The sequence below is a fragment of the Myxine glutinosa genome, chromosome 1 (assembly GCF_964187855.1).
Source record: "Myxine glutinosa chromosome 1, kmMyxGlut1.1, whole genome shotgun sequence".
Taxonomy (NCBI): Eukaryota; Metazoa; Chordata; class Myxini; order Myxiniformes; family Myxinidae; genus Myxine; species Myxine glutinosa.
This window is the reverse complement of record NC_136261.1, coordinates 49,378,223-49,398,005: the sequence shown is the minus strand read 5'-3', so window position 1 is coordinate 49,398,005 and position 19,783 is coordinate 49,378,223. Positions and strand designations below refer to the sequence as shown.

General features: G+C 42.2%; 1 protein-coding gene across 1 annotated transcript in view; it reads right to left on the bottom strand.

Moving 5' to 3' along the window:
* The window catches only part of LOC137423610 (A disintegrin and metalloproteinase with thrombospondin motifs 6-like), a 353,906-nt gene that overhangs the window by 179,659 nt on the left and 154,464 nt on the right, over positions 1-19,783 (bottom strand). The window lies entirely within an intron of this gene.

Sequence of the window (19,783 nt, the reverse complement as noted above, 5' to 3'; positions counted from 1 at the left end):
TGAGAATTGCTGTTGGATTTGTGAGACGCATCACGACGTGGATGAGACATTGGGGTGATTCCATCTCTCCCTCCCTAGGAGGGACTGATGATGAATTGGTGATGGCAAATTTTGATGTTGAGTTGGAGATGGCAAATTTTGATGAGAGTTGAAAATGGCAAATTTGATTGGTTAGGAGGGAGAGAAGACGAATTTGGTATATGGGAGGAACGGGGAAGACAGTAGGGATGTTTGTTGATTTGTAAAGTAGATGTTTATGGGTAGTGTTGTGTTGTGTGGATACAGTAAGGGGTAAGGGAGGGGCCATGTAGGTTACCTGGTGGGGGGGGGGGCGTACGATAGGAACGTACCTGTCTCACCTGGTTCCCATGTGCCCCCAGTGTGCATCACCTTACATTGCGTGCACTTTTGCGCCCTTACCACCTTACTCACTTGTTTCTTCTTTTGTCTCCCACCTCCGAGGATCTGGCTTTGGGGTAGAGAGAGAGGAGAGAGAGGTGCTGGCTGCGCAGTTGTGGGCCTGCACTTTCGCTGTTTGCTGCCGGGATCGATACACCATATGGACCGCAATGTTTGTGGCCACCCACAATGGACCGCAGTTCGTTTGCGGCCAAGCACCACCCGGGGATGGACCTATGGGTCAACGTGGCACCTATGCCATACAGGTGAACCACTAATAGTTAACACCACCAAGTGCACCACAAGAAGAGCAAGAGACACCTGCAGGGTTAGGGGTTGTCGAATTTATTTTTATTCCAATGAACAATGGTGACTGCACCGATTGGTGGTGGGGTGGTGCTGTTGATGCTCGGGAAGGGTGCTCTGCACGTTATTAAAGGCCGTCGGCCACAGAGCACTCGTGGGTTGGTGTATCGATGTTGGCAAGCGCGCTCTCTCTCTCTATGCATAACATCTGCATGTGTCCCTCCAAAAACAGGTCCTGGATCGTAGTGTAAATAGCAGCGTAGTCTTGTAAATAATGCTCCCTACCGGCTGTATGTTTAGTTTGAGAATTCTTTCCGGATTCGGTTATCCTGTGGGTGTGTTTCTGTGAGGAGAAGGGTGCAACGTCGCAGGGGGACATATTTACTCATTTGTGAATATCTGTAAAACTGTCGCACTCAGGGTAGAGTTAATAGTAGAGGGAACTACATTGTGTGCCACACTAAAGTAGGTAAAAATTTATCGGGTCGGGACGCCCCGAGGGTAGAGAAGGGTGCAATGTTGCGAATATGGAATTTGGCCTCCATATCCGCTTGTAAATATTCCCCTATTTTCTCCAATACTCCCCAACTTTCCCCAATCCCCCATTCCCTAGTCCCATTGCATGTAAATAACAATCAGTAGAGCCGACCTTCCCCTTATTCCCCCATTAAATGTCGTGCCCAGGTCCACCGCACCACACGTAGACAACTTTCGGACATCTTCCTAGTTATTCTTATTCTATGTCAGTTAAGGCCTCGTCTCCATTAATTATGACTCTTCGTTGCACCAGAATGTGATTATATGGCATCAGTAGTGAGTTTAGGACCTTTCCCATACCTCCTTCCATCTTCTTCCCCAACAATTACAACAACAACAGAGATGGCGGCGGAGCGGGGGAGGATGCGTCCTCACACCGGCTCGATTAGCTCCAGACCATGCGCTCCACGGGGTTACCACGAAGGGGCTCCTTGTCAGCTCCTCGTCAAGGGCGGAGCCTGGTAAACCCCCCGCACGCACCCAATGAGAAGCAACGTGCCGATTCCACGAGGCGGAGCTAACGAGCCGAGGGCGTGTCACTCCCCGCCGGATATACGCGGCCACGCGCCGGATGTGACGAGAGATGCGCACCCAGCTTGGAGAAGGAAAGCCACCTGCGAGCGCTGAGTCAGATGCGCCTGAACTACGGAGAGCAGAGGAAGCCACCACCACCCCCAGCGCGACGATACCTCCCCGCATCTTTGGACCGGACCGGACCGTACTGGACCCTGCTTTGAGCCAAGAGTGCACCTTGAGCCATCGATACCCGCTGTCCTTTTCATCAACCCCCGTGTGAGTCAGCCTTGTCCCGTTTGTCTGTCGTCTGTCCGGGGTTAATATAAGAGTGTGTCTAAGTGCTTGTCTTTCTATGCTGTCCCTCTTGTAGTTGTAATCTAACCTTCCGCCTTAATATAACCTCCTCCGGAGGTCTTGAGAACTGAACCCCTGGTGTCGTATTGTGTTATTGTAGTCCAGCCGGGTGTCTTCTTTTCCTTATTGAGCCAGCATCGCGCGGCTTCGTCAACGTCGAGTATAATCGGTAACTTGTGCAGACGTGGTCATACCAAAACCGCTCGGTAAACTAACATCTAAGCCACGTCTGTAACAATATGTTCACAAGCCATGCTTTTGGGATTTGATCAGTTGTTTTATAAATTAATTTGACAGAAAAACATTTATGGCAGAAGTTCCTTCGGGAAAATGTTGATGACAGGCGGAAAGTGGGCTGAGCCAGATACTTAATGTTACCACGATTAAAATGGGAATGGGTCGAAACGGGATTCTAAATGGAAACAGGTTGAAACGAGATTCAAAACATGAACGGGTCGAATCGGGATTCAAAACATGAACGGGTCAAACCGGGATTCAAGACATGAACGGGTCAAAACGGGATTCAAAACATGAATGGGTCAAAACGGTATTCAAAACGGAAACAGGTCGGAACGGGATTCTACACATGAACCGGTCGAAACGGGATTCCAAACATGAATGGTTCGAAACGGGAATCTAAATGGAAACAGGGCGAAACGAGATTCAAAACATGAATGGGTCAAAATGAGATTCAAAACATGAATGGTTCAAAACGGGATTCAAAAGATGAATGGGTTAAAACGGGATTCTAAACATGAACGGGTCGAAATGGGATTGTAAATATGACCGGGTCGAAATGGGATTGTAAATATGACACGGTCGAAACGGGATTCAAAACATGAACGGGTTGAAAGGAGATTCAAAACATGAACCGGTCAAAACGGGATTCAAAACATGAACGGGTCGAAACGGGATTCAAAACATGAATGGTTCGAAACGGGAATCTAAACAGAAACAGGGCGAAACGGGATTCAAAAGATGAATGGGTTAAAACGGGATTCTAAACATGAACGGGTCGAAATGGGATTGTAAATATGACCGGGTCGAAATGGGATTGTAAATATGACACGGTCGAAACGGGATTCAAAACATGAACGGGTCAAAACGAGATTCTAAACAGAAACAGGACGAAACGAGATTCAAAATAAGAGCGGGTAAAAACGGGATTCTAAACATAAACGGGTCAAAACGGGATTCAAAACAGGAATGGATCAAAACTGGATTTCAAAGCATGAACGAGTCGAAACGGGATTCAATATAGTGGGCGGCTTAGCCCAAATATTCAAAAGAATTGTGCATTTTGTGATACAAGCACCAAATTTGGCACAAATGTACATTAATATGTTGCGAACATTTTCAGATATTGGGCCACTTGAAATTCCATAATTTTTTATACAAATTTTTTCAAATTTCGTAATTTCAAATTTTTCGGGTGACACCGTCACAATTTCGGTCTTCGAGGCCGGCCGATAGGCAAAGTGTGACCGGAAGGGACGAGGTTCTCCTGACCACGTGGCCCTCGATCTGGGAAGCGAGAGGCGTTCCATTAGTGGACGCGCCCCTCACGCCCGACTTTTGGGCGGCCCCGGCAGGCCGTTTGTTTTGACGTTCCGTGACAGGCCCCGCACCCCCACCTCCGGGCCGACCGGAAGCTTGTGCTGAGTACATCATACCTGAACAACTCAGTGAGGCAGAACACAGCAGTGCACACCAGGGTGACCCCTTCAGTGCATAAACCAATTAACCTGTCCACTGCAGGGCATATAGAAATGAAGTTATTTTCTGCATATAATAATAATATAAGTTCAGTTCTATATAACAATTTCTGTTATGACCACTACCACTACAACTACCACTACTACAAGCTTTGTCTGGAATTTTGTGGACTAACAGACAAACAGACATACAGACAAGCTGGGATCAAAACATTACCTCCTTCCACCATTGAGTGTAGAGGTAAACATCATGGAAATTATATCATGCCCTAGATTTAATTCATGCTTACCCGTGTATTTGCTTCACTGGTTCACAAGGTCTTTTGCATACATGTAATTCAGACTCTCGTCTTCATTGCTGACCACACAATGTTCGCAACATATTAATGTACATTTGTGCCAAATTTGGTGCTTGTATCACAAAATGCACAATTCTTTTGAATATTTGGGCTAAGCCGCCCCACTATATCGGCCGGCTTCGAAGACCGAAATTGTGACGGTGTCACCCGAAAAATTTGAAATTACGAAATTTGAAAAAATTTGAAAAAAAAAATTACGGAATTTCAAGTGGCCCAATATCTGAAAATGTTCGCAACATATTAATGTACATTTGTGCCAAATTTGGTGCTTGTATCATAAAATGCACAACAGGTTTGCTATGCTGCTACACTAATAAACGAATGGGGAGAAACGAGATTCAAAACATGAGTGGGTACAAATGGGATTTGAACCATGAACGAGTCAAAACGGGATTCAAAACATGACCGGGTCGAAAGGAGATTCAAAACATGAATGGGTCAAAACGGGATTCTCAATATGACTGGGTCGAAACAAGATTCAAAACATGAAAGGGTCGAAACGAGATTCAAAGCATGAACGGGAAAAAACGGGATTCTAAACGGAAACGCGTCGAAACGAGATTCAAAACATGAAAGGGTCGAAACGGGATTCAAAACATGAACGGGTTGAAAGGAGATTCAAAACAGGAATGGGTCAAAACGAGATTCAAAACAGGAATGGGTCAAAACGGGATTCAAAGGATGAATAGGTTGAAACGGGATTCAAAACAGGAACCTGAATGAAACGGGATTCTAAACGGAGACAGGATGAAACAGGATTCCAAACATGAACGGGTTAAACTGGTATTCAAAACATGAACGGGTCAAACCGGGATTCAAAACATGAACGAGTCAAAACGGGCTTCTAAACGGAAACAGGACGAAACGAGATTCAAAACCACGAGTGTGTAAAAATGGGTTTCAAAACATGAATGGGTCAAACCGGGATTCAAAACATGAACGAGTCGAAACGGGATTCGAAACATGAATGGTTCGAAACGGGATTCAAAACAAAAGTGTGTAAAAATGGGATTCAAAACATGATTGGGTCAAACCGGGATTCAAAACATGAACAGGTCGAAACGGGATTCAAAACATGAACAGGTCGAAACGGGATGCAAAACATGAACGGGTCGATTTGGGATTTAAAACATGAACGGGTCAAAGCAGGATTTAAAACATGAACGGGACAAACCGGGATCCAAAACATGAACGGGTCGAAAAGGGATTCAAAACATGAACGGGTCGAAACGGGATTACAAATATGATCGGGTCGAAAAGAGATTCAAAATATGAATGGGTCGAAATGAGATTCAAGACATGAACGGGTCAAAACGGGATTCAAAACATGAACGGGTCAGAACGGGATTATAAATATGAATGGGTCGAAAAGGGATTCTAAATAGCAATGGGTCAAAACAGGATTCAAAGAAGAACCGGTGGAAATGAGATTCAAAACAAGAGCGGGACGAAACGGGATTCAAAACTTCAACAGGTCAAAATGGGATTCAAAGCATGAACGGGTCAAAACAGGATTCTAAATGGAAACAGGTCGGAAAAGGATTCTAAACATGAACGGGTAAAAACAGGGTTCAAAGCATGAGCGGTTGGAAATGAGATTCAAAACAAGAGCGGGTCGAAACGGGATTCAAAACAAGAGCGGGTCGAAACGGGATTCAAAACATGAATGGGTCAAACCGGGATTAAAAACATGAATGGGTCGAAACGGGATTCAAAACACGAACGGGTCGAATCGGGATTCAAAACATGATCGAGTTAAAGCAGGATTTAAAACATGAATGGGTCAAACTGGGATCCAAAACATGAGCGGGTCAAAATGGGATTCTAAACGGAAACAGGGCGAAATGAGATTCAAAACATGAACGGGTCAAAACGAGATTCAACACACAAACACTTCAAAACGGGATTCAAAACATGAACAGGTCAAAACGGTATTCTAAACATGAACGGGTCGAAAGGGGATTCTAAACATGAACGGGTCAAAACGGGAATACAAAATATATGACTGGGTCGAAAAGAGATTCAAAATATGAATGGGTCGAAATGAGATTCAAGACATGAATGGGTCAAAACGGGATTCTAAACATAAACAGGTCAAAACAGGATTCAAAACAGGAATGGTTCGAAACGGGATTGTAAATACGAATAGGACAAAATAGGTTTCAAAGAAGAACGGGTGGAAATGACATTCAAAACATGAGCGGGTCGAAACGGGATTCAAAACATGAACGGTAGGAAATGAGATTCAAAACAAGAGCGGGTCAAAACGGGATTCAAAGCATGAACGGGTCAAGACGGGATTCTAAACGGAAATGTGTCAAAATGAGATTCAAAACATGAATGGGTGGAAATGAGATTCTAAACATGAGCGGGTCAAAACGGGTTTCAAAACATGAACGGGTCAAAACGGGATTTAAAACATAAACATGTCCAAACCAGATTAAAAAGATGAACCGGTCGAATCGGGATTCAAAACATGAACGGGTCAAACCGGTATTCCAAGCATGAACGGGTCAAATCGCAATTCAAAACATGAACGGGTCGAATAGGAATTCACAACGGAAACAGGACGAAATGGGATTCAAAACATGAACGGGTCAGAACGGGATTCTAAACATGAAAGGGTCTAAACGGGATTCTAAACGGAAACAGGACGGAACGGGATTCTAAACATGCACAGGTCAAAACGGAATTCAAAGCATGAAAGGTTGGAAATGAGATTCAAAACAAGAGCGGGTCGAAACGGGATTCAAAACATGAACAGGTCAAAACGGGATTCAAAGCATGAACGGGTCAAGATGGGATTCTAAATGGAACTTAGTCAATACGAGATTAAAAACATGAATGGGTGCTAATGAGATGCTAAACATGAGCAGGTCAATATGGGATTCTAAACATGAACGGGTCAAAACGGGATTTAAAACATCAACAGGTCCAAAGCAGATTAAAAACATGAACCGGCCGAATCGAGATTCAAAACATGAATGGGTCAAACCGGGATTCAAAACATGAACGGGTCGAATCGGGATTCAAAACATGAACAGGTCAAAACGGGATTCAAAGCATGAACGGGTCAAGATGGGATTCTAAATGGAAATGGGTCAAAACGAGATTCAAAACATGAATGGGTGGAAATGAGATTGTAAACATGAGCGGGTCAAAACAGGCTTCTGAACATGAACGGATCAAAACGGGATTTAAAACATCAACAGGTCCAAAGCAGATTAAAAACATGAACCGGTCGAATCGAGATTCAAAACATGAACGGGTCAAACTGGGATTCAAAACATGAACGGGTCGGAACGGGATTCTAAACATGAAAAGGTCAAAACGGGATTCTAAACGGAAACAGGTAGGAACGGGATTTTAAACATGAACAGGTCAAAACGGGATTCAAAGCATGAATGGGTCAAGACGGGATTCTAAACGGAAATGGGTCGATACGAGATTTAAAACATGAATGGGTGGAAATGAGATTCAAAACATGAATGGGTCAAAACGCGATTTAAAACATCAACAGGTCGAAACGAGATTCAAAACATGAACCAGTCGAATCGAGATTCAAAACATGAACGGGTCGAATCGGGATTCAAAACATGAACGGGTCGAATAGGGATTCTACATGGAAACAGGTCAAAACGGGATTCAAAACATGAATGGGTCGAATTGGGATTCAAAACATGAACGGGTCGAATTGGGATTCAAAACATGAACGGGTCAAATCGCGATTCAAAACATGAACTGGTCAAACCGGTTTTCAAAACTTGAACGCATCAAAACGGGTTTAAAAACATGAACAGGTCGAAAGGAGATTCAAAATATGAACGGGTCAAAACGGGATTCAAAACACGAGCGGGTAAAAACAGGATTCTAAACATGAAAGGGTCAAAACGGGATTCAAAGCATGAACGGGTCAAAATGGGATTCTAAAGGGAAACAGGGCAAAATGAGATTCAAAACATGAATGGGTCAAAACGATATTCAAAACATAAACAGTTCAAAACGGGATTCAAAACATGAACAGGTCAAAACGGTATTCTAAACATGAACGGGTCGAAAAGGGATTCTAAACATGAACGGGTCAAAACGGGATTACAAATATGACCGGGTCGAAAAGAGATTCGAAATACGAATGGGTTGAAATGAGATTCAAGACATGAACGGGTCAAAACGGGATTCAAAACATGAACGGGTCAGAACGGGATTCTAAACATGAATGGGTCGAAACGGGATTCTAAATAGGAATGGGTCAAAACAGGATTCAAAAAACAACGGGTGGAAATGAGATTCAAAACAAGAGCGGGTCAAAACAAGATTCAAAACATGAAAGGGTCGAAACGAGATTCAAAGCATGAACGGGAAAAAACGGGATTCTAAACGGAAACGCGTCGAAACGAGATTCAAAACATGAATGGGTCGAAACGGGATTCAAAACATGAACGGGTTGAAAGGCGATTCAAAACAGGAATGGGTCAAAACGAAATTCAAAACAGGAATGGGTCAAAACGGAATTCAAAGGATGAATAGGTTGAAACGGGTTTCAAAACAGGAACCTGAATGAAACGGGATTCTAAACGGAGACAGGATGAAACAGGATTCCAAACATGAACGGGTTAAACTGGTATTCAAAACATGAACGGGTCAAACCAGGATTCAAAACATGCACGGGTCGAAACGGGATTCGAAACATGAATGGGTCGAAATGGGATTCAAAACAGGAATGGGTCAAAACGGGATTCAAAGCATTAACGGTTCGAAACGGGATTCGAAACATGAATGGTTCGAAACGGGATTCAAAACAAAAGTGTGTAAAAATGGGATTCAAAACATGAATGGGTGAAACCGGGATTCAAAACATGAACAGGTCGAAACGGGATTCAAAACATGAACAGGTCGAAACGGGATGCAAAACATGAACGGGTCGATTCGGGATTTAAAACATGAACGGGTCAAAGCAGGATTTAAAACATGAACGGGACAAACCGGGATCCAAAACATGAACGGGTCGAAAAGGGATTCTAAACATGAACGGGTCGAAACGGGATTACAAATATGACCGGGTCGAAAAGAGATTCAAAATATGAACAATTGAACGGGTCAGAACGGGATTATAAATATGAATGTGTCAAAAAGGGATTCTAAATAGGAATGGGTCAAAACAGGCTTCAAAGAAGAAAGGGTGGAAATGAGATTCAAAACAAGAGCGGGTCGAAACGGGATTCAAAACTTCAACGGGTCAAAATGGGATTCAAAGCATGAACGGGTCAAAACAGGATTATAAATGGAAACAGGTCGGAAAGGGATTCTAAAAATGAAAGGGTAAAAACAGGATTCAAAGCATGAACGGTTGGAAATGAGATTCAAAACAGGAGAGCGGGTCGAAAGGGGATTCTAAACATGAACGGGTCAAAACGGGATTACAAAATATATGACTGGGTCGAAAAGAGATTCAAAATATGAATGGGTCGAAATGAGATTAAAGACATGAATGTGTCAAAACGGTATTCTAAACATAAACAGGTCAAAACAGGATTCAAAACAGGAATGGGTCGAAACGGGATTATAAATAGGAATAGGTCAAAATAGGATTCAAAGAAGAACGGGTGGAAATGAGATTCAAAACAAGAGCGGGTCAAAACGGGATTCAAAACATGAACGGGTCAAAACGGGATTTAAAACATAAACAGGTCCAAACCAGATTAAAAATACGAACCGGTCGAATCGAGATTCAAAACATGAACGGGTCAAACCGGTATTCAAAGCATGAACGGGTCAAATCGCAATTCAAAACATGAACAGGTCAAAACGAGATTCAAAACATGAATGGGTGGAAATGAGATTGTAAACATGAGCTGGTCAAAAGGGGATTCTAAACATGAACGGGTCAAAACGGGATTTAAAACATCAACAGGTCCAAAGCAGATTAAAAACATGAACCGGTCGAATCGAGATTCAAAACATGAACGGGTCGAATAGGATTTCACAACAGAAACAGGACGAAATGGGATTCAAAACATGTACGGGTCAGAACAGGATTCTAAACATGAAAGGGTCAAAACGGGATTCTAAACAGAAACAGGATGGAACGGGATTCTAAACAAGCACAGGTCAAAACGGGATTCAAAGCATGAAAGGTTGGAAATGAGATTCAAAACAAGAGCAGGTCGAAACGGGATTCAAAACATCAACAGGTCAAAACGGGATTCAAAGCATGAACGGGTCAAGATGGGATTCTAAATAGAACTTAGTCAAAACGACATTCAAAACATGAATGGGTGCAAATGAGATTCTAAACATGAGCAGGTCAATACGGGCTTCTAAACATGAACGGGTCAAAACGGGATTTAAAACATCAACAGGTCCAAAGCAGATTAAAAACATGAACCGGTCGAATCGAGATTCAAAACATGAATGGGTCAAACCGGGATTCAAAACATGAACGGGTCGAATCGGGATTCAAAACATGAACAGGTCAAAACGAGATTCAAAACATGAACCGGTCGAATCGAGATTCAAAACATGAACGGGTCGAATAGGGGTTCTCAATGGAAACAGGTCGAAACGGGATTCAAAACATGAATGGGTCGGAACGGGATTTTAAACATGAACAGGTCAAAAAGGGATTCAAAGCATGAATGGGTCAAGACGGGATTCTAAACGGAAATGGGTCGAAGCGTGATTTAAAACATGAATGGGTCAAAACGCGATTTGAAACATCAACAGGTCGAAACGAGATTCAAAACATGAACCATTTGAATCGAGATTCAAAACATGAACGGCTCGAATCAGGATTCAAAACATGAACGGGTCGAATAGGGATTCTACACGGAAACAGGTCAAAACAGGATTCAAAACATAAATGGGTCGAATTGGGATTCAAAACATGAACGGGTCAAAACGGGTTTCAAAACATGAATGGGTCAAAATGGGATTCTAAACGGAAACAGGTCAGAACTGGATTCGAAGCATGAACGGGTCGAAACGGGATTCTTCATATGACTGGGTCGAAACAAGATTCAAAACATGAAAGGGTCGAAACGAGATTCAAAGCATGAACGGGAAAAAACGGGATTCTAAACGGAAACGCGTCGAAACGAGATTCAAAACATGAATGAGCTGAAAGGAGATTCAAAACAGGAATGGGTCAAAACGGGATTCAAAACAGGAACGGGTCAAAACGGGATTCAAAACAGGAACGGGTCAAAACGGGATTCAAAGGATGAATAGGTCGAAACGGGATTCAAAACATGAATGAGTTGAAAGGCGATTCAAAACAGGAATGGGTCAAAACGGGATTCAAAACAGGAACGGGTCAAAACGGGATTCAAAACAGGAACGGGTCAAAACGGGATTCAAAGGATGAATAGGTCGAAACCGGATTCAAAACATGAATGAGTTGAAAGGCGATTCAAAACAGGAATGGGTCAAAACGGGATTCAAAACAGGAACGGGTCAAACCGGGATTCAAAACATGAACAGGTCGAAACGGGATTCAAAACATGAACAGGTCGAAACGGGATGCAAAACATGAACGGGTCGATTTGGGATTTAAAACATGAACGGGTCAAAGCAGGATTTAAAACATGAACGGGACAAACCGGGATCCAAAACATGAACGGGTCGAAAAGGGATTCAAAACATGAACGGGTCGAAACGGGATTACAAATATGATCGGGTCGAAAAGAGATTCAAAATATGAATGGGTCGAAATGAGATTCAAGACATGAACGGGTCAAAACGGGATTCAAAACATGAACGGGTCAGAACGGGATTATAAATATGAATGGGTCGAAAAGGGATTCTAAATAGCAATGGGTCAAAACAGGATTCAAAGAAGAACCGGTGGAAATGAGATTCAAAACAAGAGCGGGACGAAACGGGATTCAAAACTTCAACAGGTCAAAATGGGATTCAAAGCATGAACGGGTCAAAACAGGATTCTAAATGGAAACAGGTCGGAAAAGGATTCTAAACATGAACGGGTAAAAACAGGGTTCAAAGCATGAGCGGTTGGAAATGAGATTCAAAACAAGAGCGGGTCGAAACGGGATTCAAAACAAGAGCGGGTCGAAACGGGATTCAAAACATGAATGGGTCAAACCGGGATTAAAAACATGAATGGGTCGAAACGGGATTCAAAACACGAACGGGTCGAATCGGGATTCAAAACATGATCGAGTTAAAGCAGGATTTAAAACATGAATGGGTCAAACTGGGATCCAAAACATGAGCGGGTCAAAATGGGATTCTAAACGGAAACAGGGCGAAATGAGATTCAAAACATGAACGGGTCAAAACGAGATTCAACACACAAACACTTCAAAACGGGATTCAAAACATGAACAGGTCAAAACGGTATTCTAAACATGAACGGGTCGAAAGGGGATTCTAAACATGAACGGGTCAAAACGGGAATACAAAATATATGACTGGGTCGAAAAGAGATTCAAAATATGAATGGGTCGAAATGAGATTCAAGACATGAATGGGTCAAAACGGGATTCTAAACATAAACAGGTCAAAACAGGATTCAAAACAGGAATGGTTCGAAACGGGATTGTAAATACGAATAGGACAAAATAGGTTTCAAAGAAGAACGGGTGGAAATGACATTCAAAACATGAGCGGGTCGAAACGGGATTCAAAACATGAACGGTAGGAAATGAGATTCAAAACAAGAGCGGGTCAAAACGGGATTCAAAGCATGAACGGGTCAAGACGGGATTCTAAACGGAAATGTGTCAAAATGAGATTCAAAACATGAATGGGTGGAAATGAGATTCTAAACATGAGCGGGTCAAAACGGGTTTCAAAACATGAACGGGTCAAAACGGGATTTAAAACATAAACATGTCCAAACCAGATTAAAAAGATGAACCGGTCGAATCGGGATTCAAAACATGAACGGGTCAAACCGGTATTCCAAGCATGAACGGGTCAAATCGCAATTCAAAACATGAACGGGTCGAATAGGAATTCACAACGGAAACAGGACGAAATGGGATTCAAAACATGAACGGGTCAGAACGGGATTCTAAACATGAAAGGGTCTAAACGGGATTCTAAACGGAAACAGGACGGAACGGGATTCTAAACATGCACAGGTCAAAACGGAATTCAAAGCATGAAAGGTTGGAAATGAGATTCAAAACAAGAGCGGGTCGAAACGGGATTCAAAACATGAACAGGTCAAAACGGGATTCAAAGCATGAACGGGTCAAGATGGGATTCTAAATGGAACTTAGTCAATACGAGATTAAAAACATGAATGGGTGCTAATGAGATGCTAAACATGAGCAGGTCAATATGGGATTCTAAACATGAACGGGTCAAAACGGGATTTAAAACATCAACAGGTCCAAAGCAGATTAAAAACATGAACCGGCCGAATCGAGATTCAAAACATGAATGGGTCAAACCGGGATTCAAAACATGAACGGGTCGAATCGGGATTCAAAACATGAACAGGTCAAAACGGGATTCAAAGCATGAACGGGTCAAGATGGGATTCTAAATGGAAATGGGTCAAAACGAGATTCAAAACATGAATGGGTGGAAATGAGATTGTAAACATGAGCGGGTCAAAACAGGCTTCTGAACATGAACGGATCAAAACGGGATTTAAAACATCAACAGGTCCAAAGCAGATTAAAAACATGAACCGGTCGAATCGAGATTCAAAACATGAACGGGTCAAACTGGGATTCAAAACATGAACGGGTCGGAACGGGATTCTAAACATGAAAAGGTCAAAACGGGATTCTAAACGGAAACAGGTAGGAACGGGATTTTAAACATGAACAGGTCAAAACGGGATTCAAAGCATGAATGGGTCAAGACGGGATTCTAAACGGAAATGGGTCGATACGAGATTTAAAACATGAATGGGTGGAAATGAGATTCAAAACATGAATGGGTCAAAACGCGATTTAAAACATCAACAGGTCGAAACGAGATTCAAAACATGAACCAGTCGAATCGAGATTCAAAACATGAACGGGTCGAATCGGGATTCAAAACATGAACGGGTCGAATAGGGATTCTACACGGAAACAGGTCAAAACGGGATTCAAAACATGAATGGGTCGAATTGGGATTCAAAACATGAACGGGTCGAATTGGGATTCAAAACATGAACGGGTCAAATCGCGATTCAAAACATGAACTGGTCAAACCGGTTTTCAAAACTTGAACGCATCAAAACGGGTTTAAAAACATGAACAGGTCGAAAGGAGATTCAAAATATGAACGGGTCAAAACGGGATTCAAAACACGAGCGGGTAAAAACAGGATTCTAAACATGAAAGGGTCAAAACGGGATTCAAAGCATGAACGGGTCAAAATGGGATTCTAAAGGGAAACAGGGCAAAATGAGATTCAAAACATGAATGGGTCAAAACGATATTCAAAACATAAACAGTTCAAAACGGGATTCAAAACATGAACAGGTCAAAACGGTATTCTAAACATGAACGGGTCGAAAAGGGATTCTAAACATGAACGGGTCAAAACGGGATTACAAATATGACCGGGTCGAAAAGAGATTCGAAATACGAATGGGTTGAAATGAGATTCAAGACATGAACGGGTCAAAACGGGATTCAAAACATGAACGGGTCAGAACGGGATTCTAAACATGAATGGGTCGAAACGGGATTCTAAATAGGAATGGGTCAAAACAGGATTCAAAAAACAACGGGTGGAAATGAGATTCAAAACAAGAGCGGGTCAAAACAAGATTCAAAACATGAAAGGGTCGAAACGAGATTCAAAGCATGAACGGGAAAAAACGGGATTCTAAACGGAAACGCGTCGAAACGAGATTCAAAACATGAATGGGTCGAAACGGGATTCAAAACATGAACGGGTTGAAAGGCGATTCAAAACAGGAATGGGTCAAAACGAAATTCAAAACAGGAATGGGTCAAAACGGAATTCAAAGGATGAATAGGTTGAAACGGGTTTCAAAACAGGAACCTGAATGAAACGGGATTCTAAACGGAGACAGGATGAAACAGGATTCCAAACATGAACGGGTTAAACTGGTATTCAAAACATGAACGGGTCAAACCAGGATTCAAAACATGCACGGGTCGAAACGGGATTCGAAACATGAATGGGTCGAAATGGGATTCAAAACAGGAATGGGTCAAAACGGGATTCAAAGCATTAACGGTTCGAAACGGGATTCGAAACATGAATGGTTCGAAACGGGATTCAAAACAAAAGTGTGTAAAAATGGGATTCAAAACATGAATGGGTGAAACCGGGATTCAAAACATGAACAGGTCGAAACGGGATTCAAAACATGAACAGGTCGAAACGGGATGCAAAACATGAACGGGTCGATTCGGGATTTAAAACATGAACGGGTCAAAGCAGGATTTAAAACATGAACGGGACAAACCGGGATCCAAAACATGAACGGGTCGAAAAGGGATTCTAAACATGAACGGGTCGAAACGGGATTACAAATATGACCGGGTCGAAAAGAGATTCAAAATATGAACAATTGAACGGGTCAGAACGGGATTATAAATATGAATGTGTCAAAAAGGGATTCTAAATAGGAATGGGTCAAAACAGGCTTCAAAGAAGAAAGGGTGGAAATGAGATTCAAAACAAGAGCGGGTCGAAACGGGATTCAAAACTTCAACGGGTCAAAATGGGATTCAAAGCATGAACGGGTCAAAACAGGATTATAAATGGAAACAGGTCGGAAAGGGATTCTAAAAATGAAAGGGTAAAAACAGGATTCAAAGCATGAACGGTTGGAAATGAGATTCAAAACAGGAGAGCGGGTCGAAAGGGGATTCTAAACATGAACGGGTCAAAACGGGATTACAAAATATATGACTGGGTCGAAAAGAGATTCAAAATATGAATGGGTCGAAATGAGATTAAAGACATGAATGTGTCAAAACGGTATTCTAAACATAAACAGGTCAAAACAGGATTCAAAACAGGAATGGGTCGAAACGGGATTATAAATAGGAATAGGTCAAAATAGGATTCAAAGAAGAACGGGTGGAAATGAGATTCAAAACAAGAGCGGGTCAAAACGGGATTCAAAACATGAACGGGTCAAAACGGGATTTAAAACATAAACAGGTCCAAACCAGATTAAAAATACGAACCGGTCGAATCGAGATTCAAAACATGAACGGGTCAAACCGGTATTCAAAGCATGAACGGGTCAAATCGCAATTCAAAACATGAACAGGTCAAAACGAGATTCAAAACATGAATGGGTGGAAATGAGATTGTAAACATGAGCTGGTCAAAAGGGGATTCTAAACATGAACGGGTCAAAACGGGATTTAAAACATCAACAGGTCCAAAGCAGATTAAAAACATGAACCGGTCGAATCGAGATTCAAAACATGAACGGGTCGAATAGGATTTCACAACAGAAACAGGACGAAATGGGATTCAAAACATGTACGGGTCAGAACAGGATTCTAAACATGAAAGGGTCAAAACGGGATTCTAAACAGAAACAGGATGGAACGGGATTCTAAACAAGCACAGGTCAAAACGGGATTCAAAGCATGAAAGGTTGGAAATGAGATTCAAAACAAGAGCAGGTCGAAACGGGATTCAAAACATCAACAGGTCAAAACGGGATTCAAAGCATGAACGGGTCAAGATGGGATTCTAAATAGAACTTAGTCAAAACGACATTCAAAACATGAATGGGTGCAAATGAGATTCTAAACATGAGCAGGTCAATACGGGCTTCTAAACATGAACGGGTCAAAACGGGATTTAAAACATCAACAGGTCCAAAGCAGATTAAAAACATGAACCGGTCGAATCGAGATTCAAAACATGAATGGGTCAAACCGGGATTCAAAACATGAACGGGTCGAATCGGGATTCAAAACATGAACAGGTCAAAACGAGATTCAAAACATGAACCGGTCGAATCGAGATTCAAAACATGAACGGGTCGAATAGGGGTTCTCAATGGAAACAGGTCGAAACGGGATTCAAAACATGAATGGGTCGGAACGGGATTTTAAACATGAACAGGTCAAAAAGGGATTCAAAGCATGAATGGGTCAAGACGGGATTCTAAACGGAAATGGGTCGAAGCGAGATTTAAAACATGAATGGGTCAAAACGCGATTTGAAACATCAACAGGTCGAAACGAGATTCAAAACATGAACCATTTGAATCGAGATTCAAAACATGAACGGCTCGAATCAGGATTCAAAACATGAACGGGTCGAATAGGGATTCTACACGGAAACAGGTCAAAACAGGATTCAAAACATAAATGGGTCGAATTGGGATTCAAAACATGAACGGGTCAAAACGGGTTTCAAAACATGAATGGGTCAAAATGGGATTCTAAACGGAAACAGGTCAGAACTGGATTCGAAGCATGAACGGGTCGAAACGGGATTCTTCATATGACTGGGTCGAAACAAGATTCAAAACATGAAAGGGTCGAAACGAGATTCAAAGCATGAACGGGAAAAAACGGGATTCTAAACGGAAACGCGTCGAAACGAGATTCAAAACATGAATGAGCTGAAAGGAGATTCAAAACAGGAATGGGTCAAAACGGGATTCAAAACAGGAACGGGTCAAAACGGGATTCAAAACAGGAACGGGTCAAAACGGGATTCAAAGGATGAATAGGTCGAAACGGGATTCAAAACATGAATGAGTTGAAAGGCGATTCAAAACAGGAATGGGTCAAAACGGGATTCAAAACAGGAACGGGTCAAAACGGGATTCAAAACAGGAACGGGTCAAAACGGGATTCAAAGGATGAATAGGTCGAAACCGGATTCAAAACATGAATGAGTTGAAAGGCGATTCAAAACAGGAATGGGTCAAAACGGGATTCAAAACAGGAACGGGTCAAAACGGGATTCAAAGGATGAATAGGTCGAAACGGGATTCAAAACAGGAACCTGAATGAAACGGGATTCTAAACGGAGACAGGATGAAACAGGATTCCAAACATGAACGGGTTAAACCGGTATTCAAAACATGAACGGGTCAAAACGGGATCCTAAACGGAAACAGGACGAAACGAGATTGAAAACACGAGTGTGTAAAAATGGGTTTCAAAACATGAATGGGTCAAACCGGGATTCAAAACATGAACGGGTCGAAACGGGATTCAAAACATGAACGTGTCGAAACGTGATTCAAAACATGAACAGGTCGAACTGAGATTCAAAACAAAAGTGTGTAAAAATGGGATTCAAAACATGAATGGGTCAAAACGGGCTTCAAAGCATGAACGGGTCAAGATGCGATTCTAAATGGAACTGGGTCAAAAGGAGATTCAAAACATGAATGGGTGCAAATCAGATTCTAAACATGAGCAGGTCAAAACGGGACTCTAAACATGAACGGGTCAAAACGGGATTTAAAACATCAACAAGTCCAAAGCAAATTAAAAACATGAACCGGTCGAATCGAGATTCAAAACATGAATGGGTCAAACCGGGATTCAAAACATGAACGGGTCGAATCGGGACTCAAAACATGAACAGGTCAAAACGGGATTCAAAGCATGAACGGGCCAAGACAGGATTCTAAATGGAAATGGGTCAAAACGAGATTCAAAACATGAATGGGTGGAAATGAGATTGTAAACATGAGCGGGTCAAAACGGGATTCTAAACATGAACGGGTCAAAACGGGATTTAAAACAACAACAGGTCCAAAGCAGATTAAAAACATGAACCGGTCGAATCGAGATTCGAAACATGAACGGGTCGAATCGGGATTGACAACATGAACGGGTCGAATAGGGGTTCTACACGGAAACAGGTCAAAACAGGCTTCAAAACATAAATGGGTCGAATTGGGATTCAAAACATGAACGGGTCGAATCGGGATTGACAACATGAACGGGTCGAATAGGGATTCTACACGGGAACAGGTCAAAACAGGCTTCAAAACATAAATGGGTCGAATCGCGATTCAAAACATGAACTGGTCAAACCGGTATTCAAAACTTGAACGCATCAAAACGGGATTAAAATCATGAACAGGTCGAAAGGAGATTCAAAATATGAATGGGTCAAAACGGGATTCAAAACAAGAGCAGGTAAAAACAGGATTCTAAACATGAAAGGGTCAAAACGGGATTTCAAAGCATGAACGGGTCAAAATGGGATTCTAAAGGGAAACAGGGCGAAATGAGATTCAAAACATGAACGGGTCAAAACGAGATTCAAAACATGAACAGGTCAAAACGGTATTCTAAACATGAACGGGTCGAAAAGGGATTCTAAACATGAACGGGTCAAAACGGGATTACAAATATGACCGGGTCGAAAAGAGATTCGAAATACGAATGGGTTGAAATGAGATTCAAGACATGAACGGGTCAAAACGGGATTCAAAACATGAACGGGTCGAAAAGGGATTCTAAACATGAACGGGTCGAAACGGGATTACAAATATGACCGGGTCGAAAAGAGATTCGAAATACGAATGGGTTGAAATGAGATTCAAGACATGAACGGGTCAAAACGGGATTCAAAACATGACCGGGTCAGAACGGGATTCTAAACATGAATGGGTCGAAACGGGATTCTAAATAGGAATGGGTCAAAACAGGA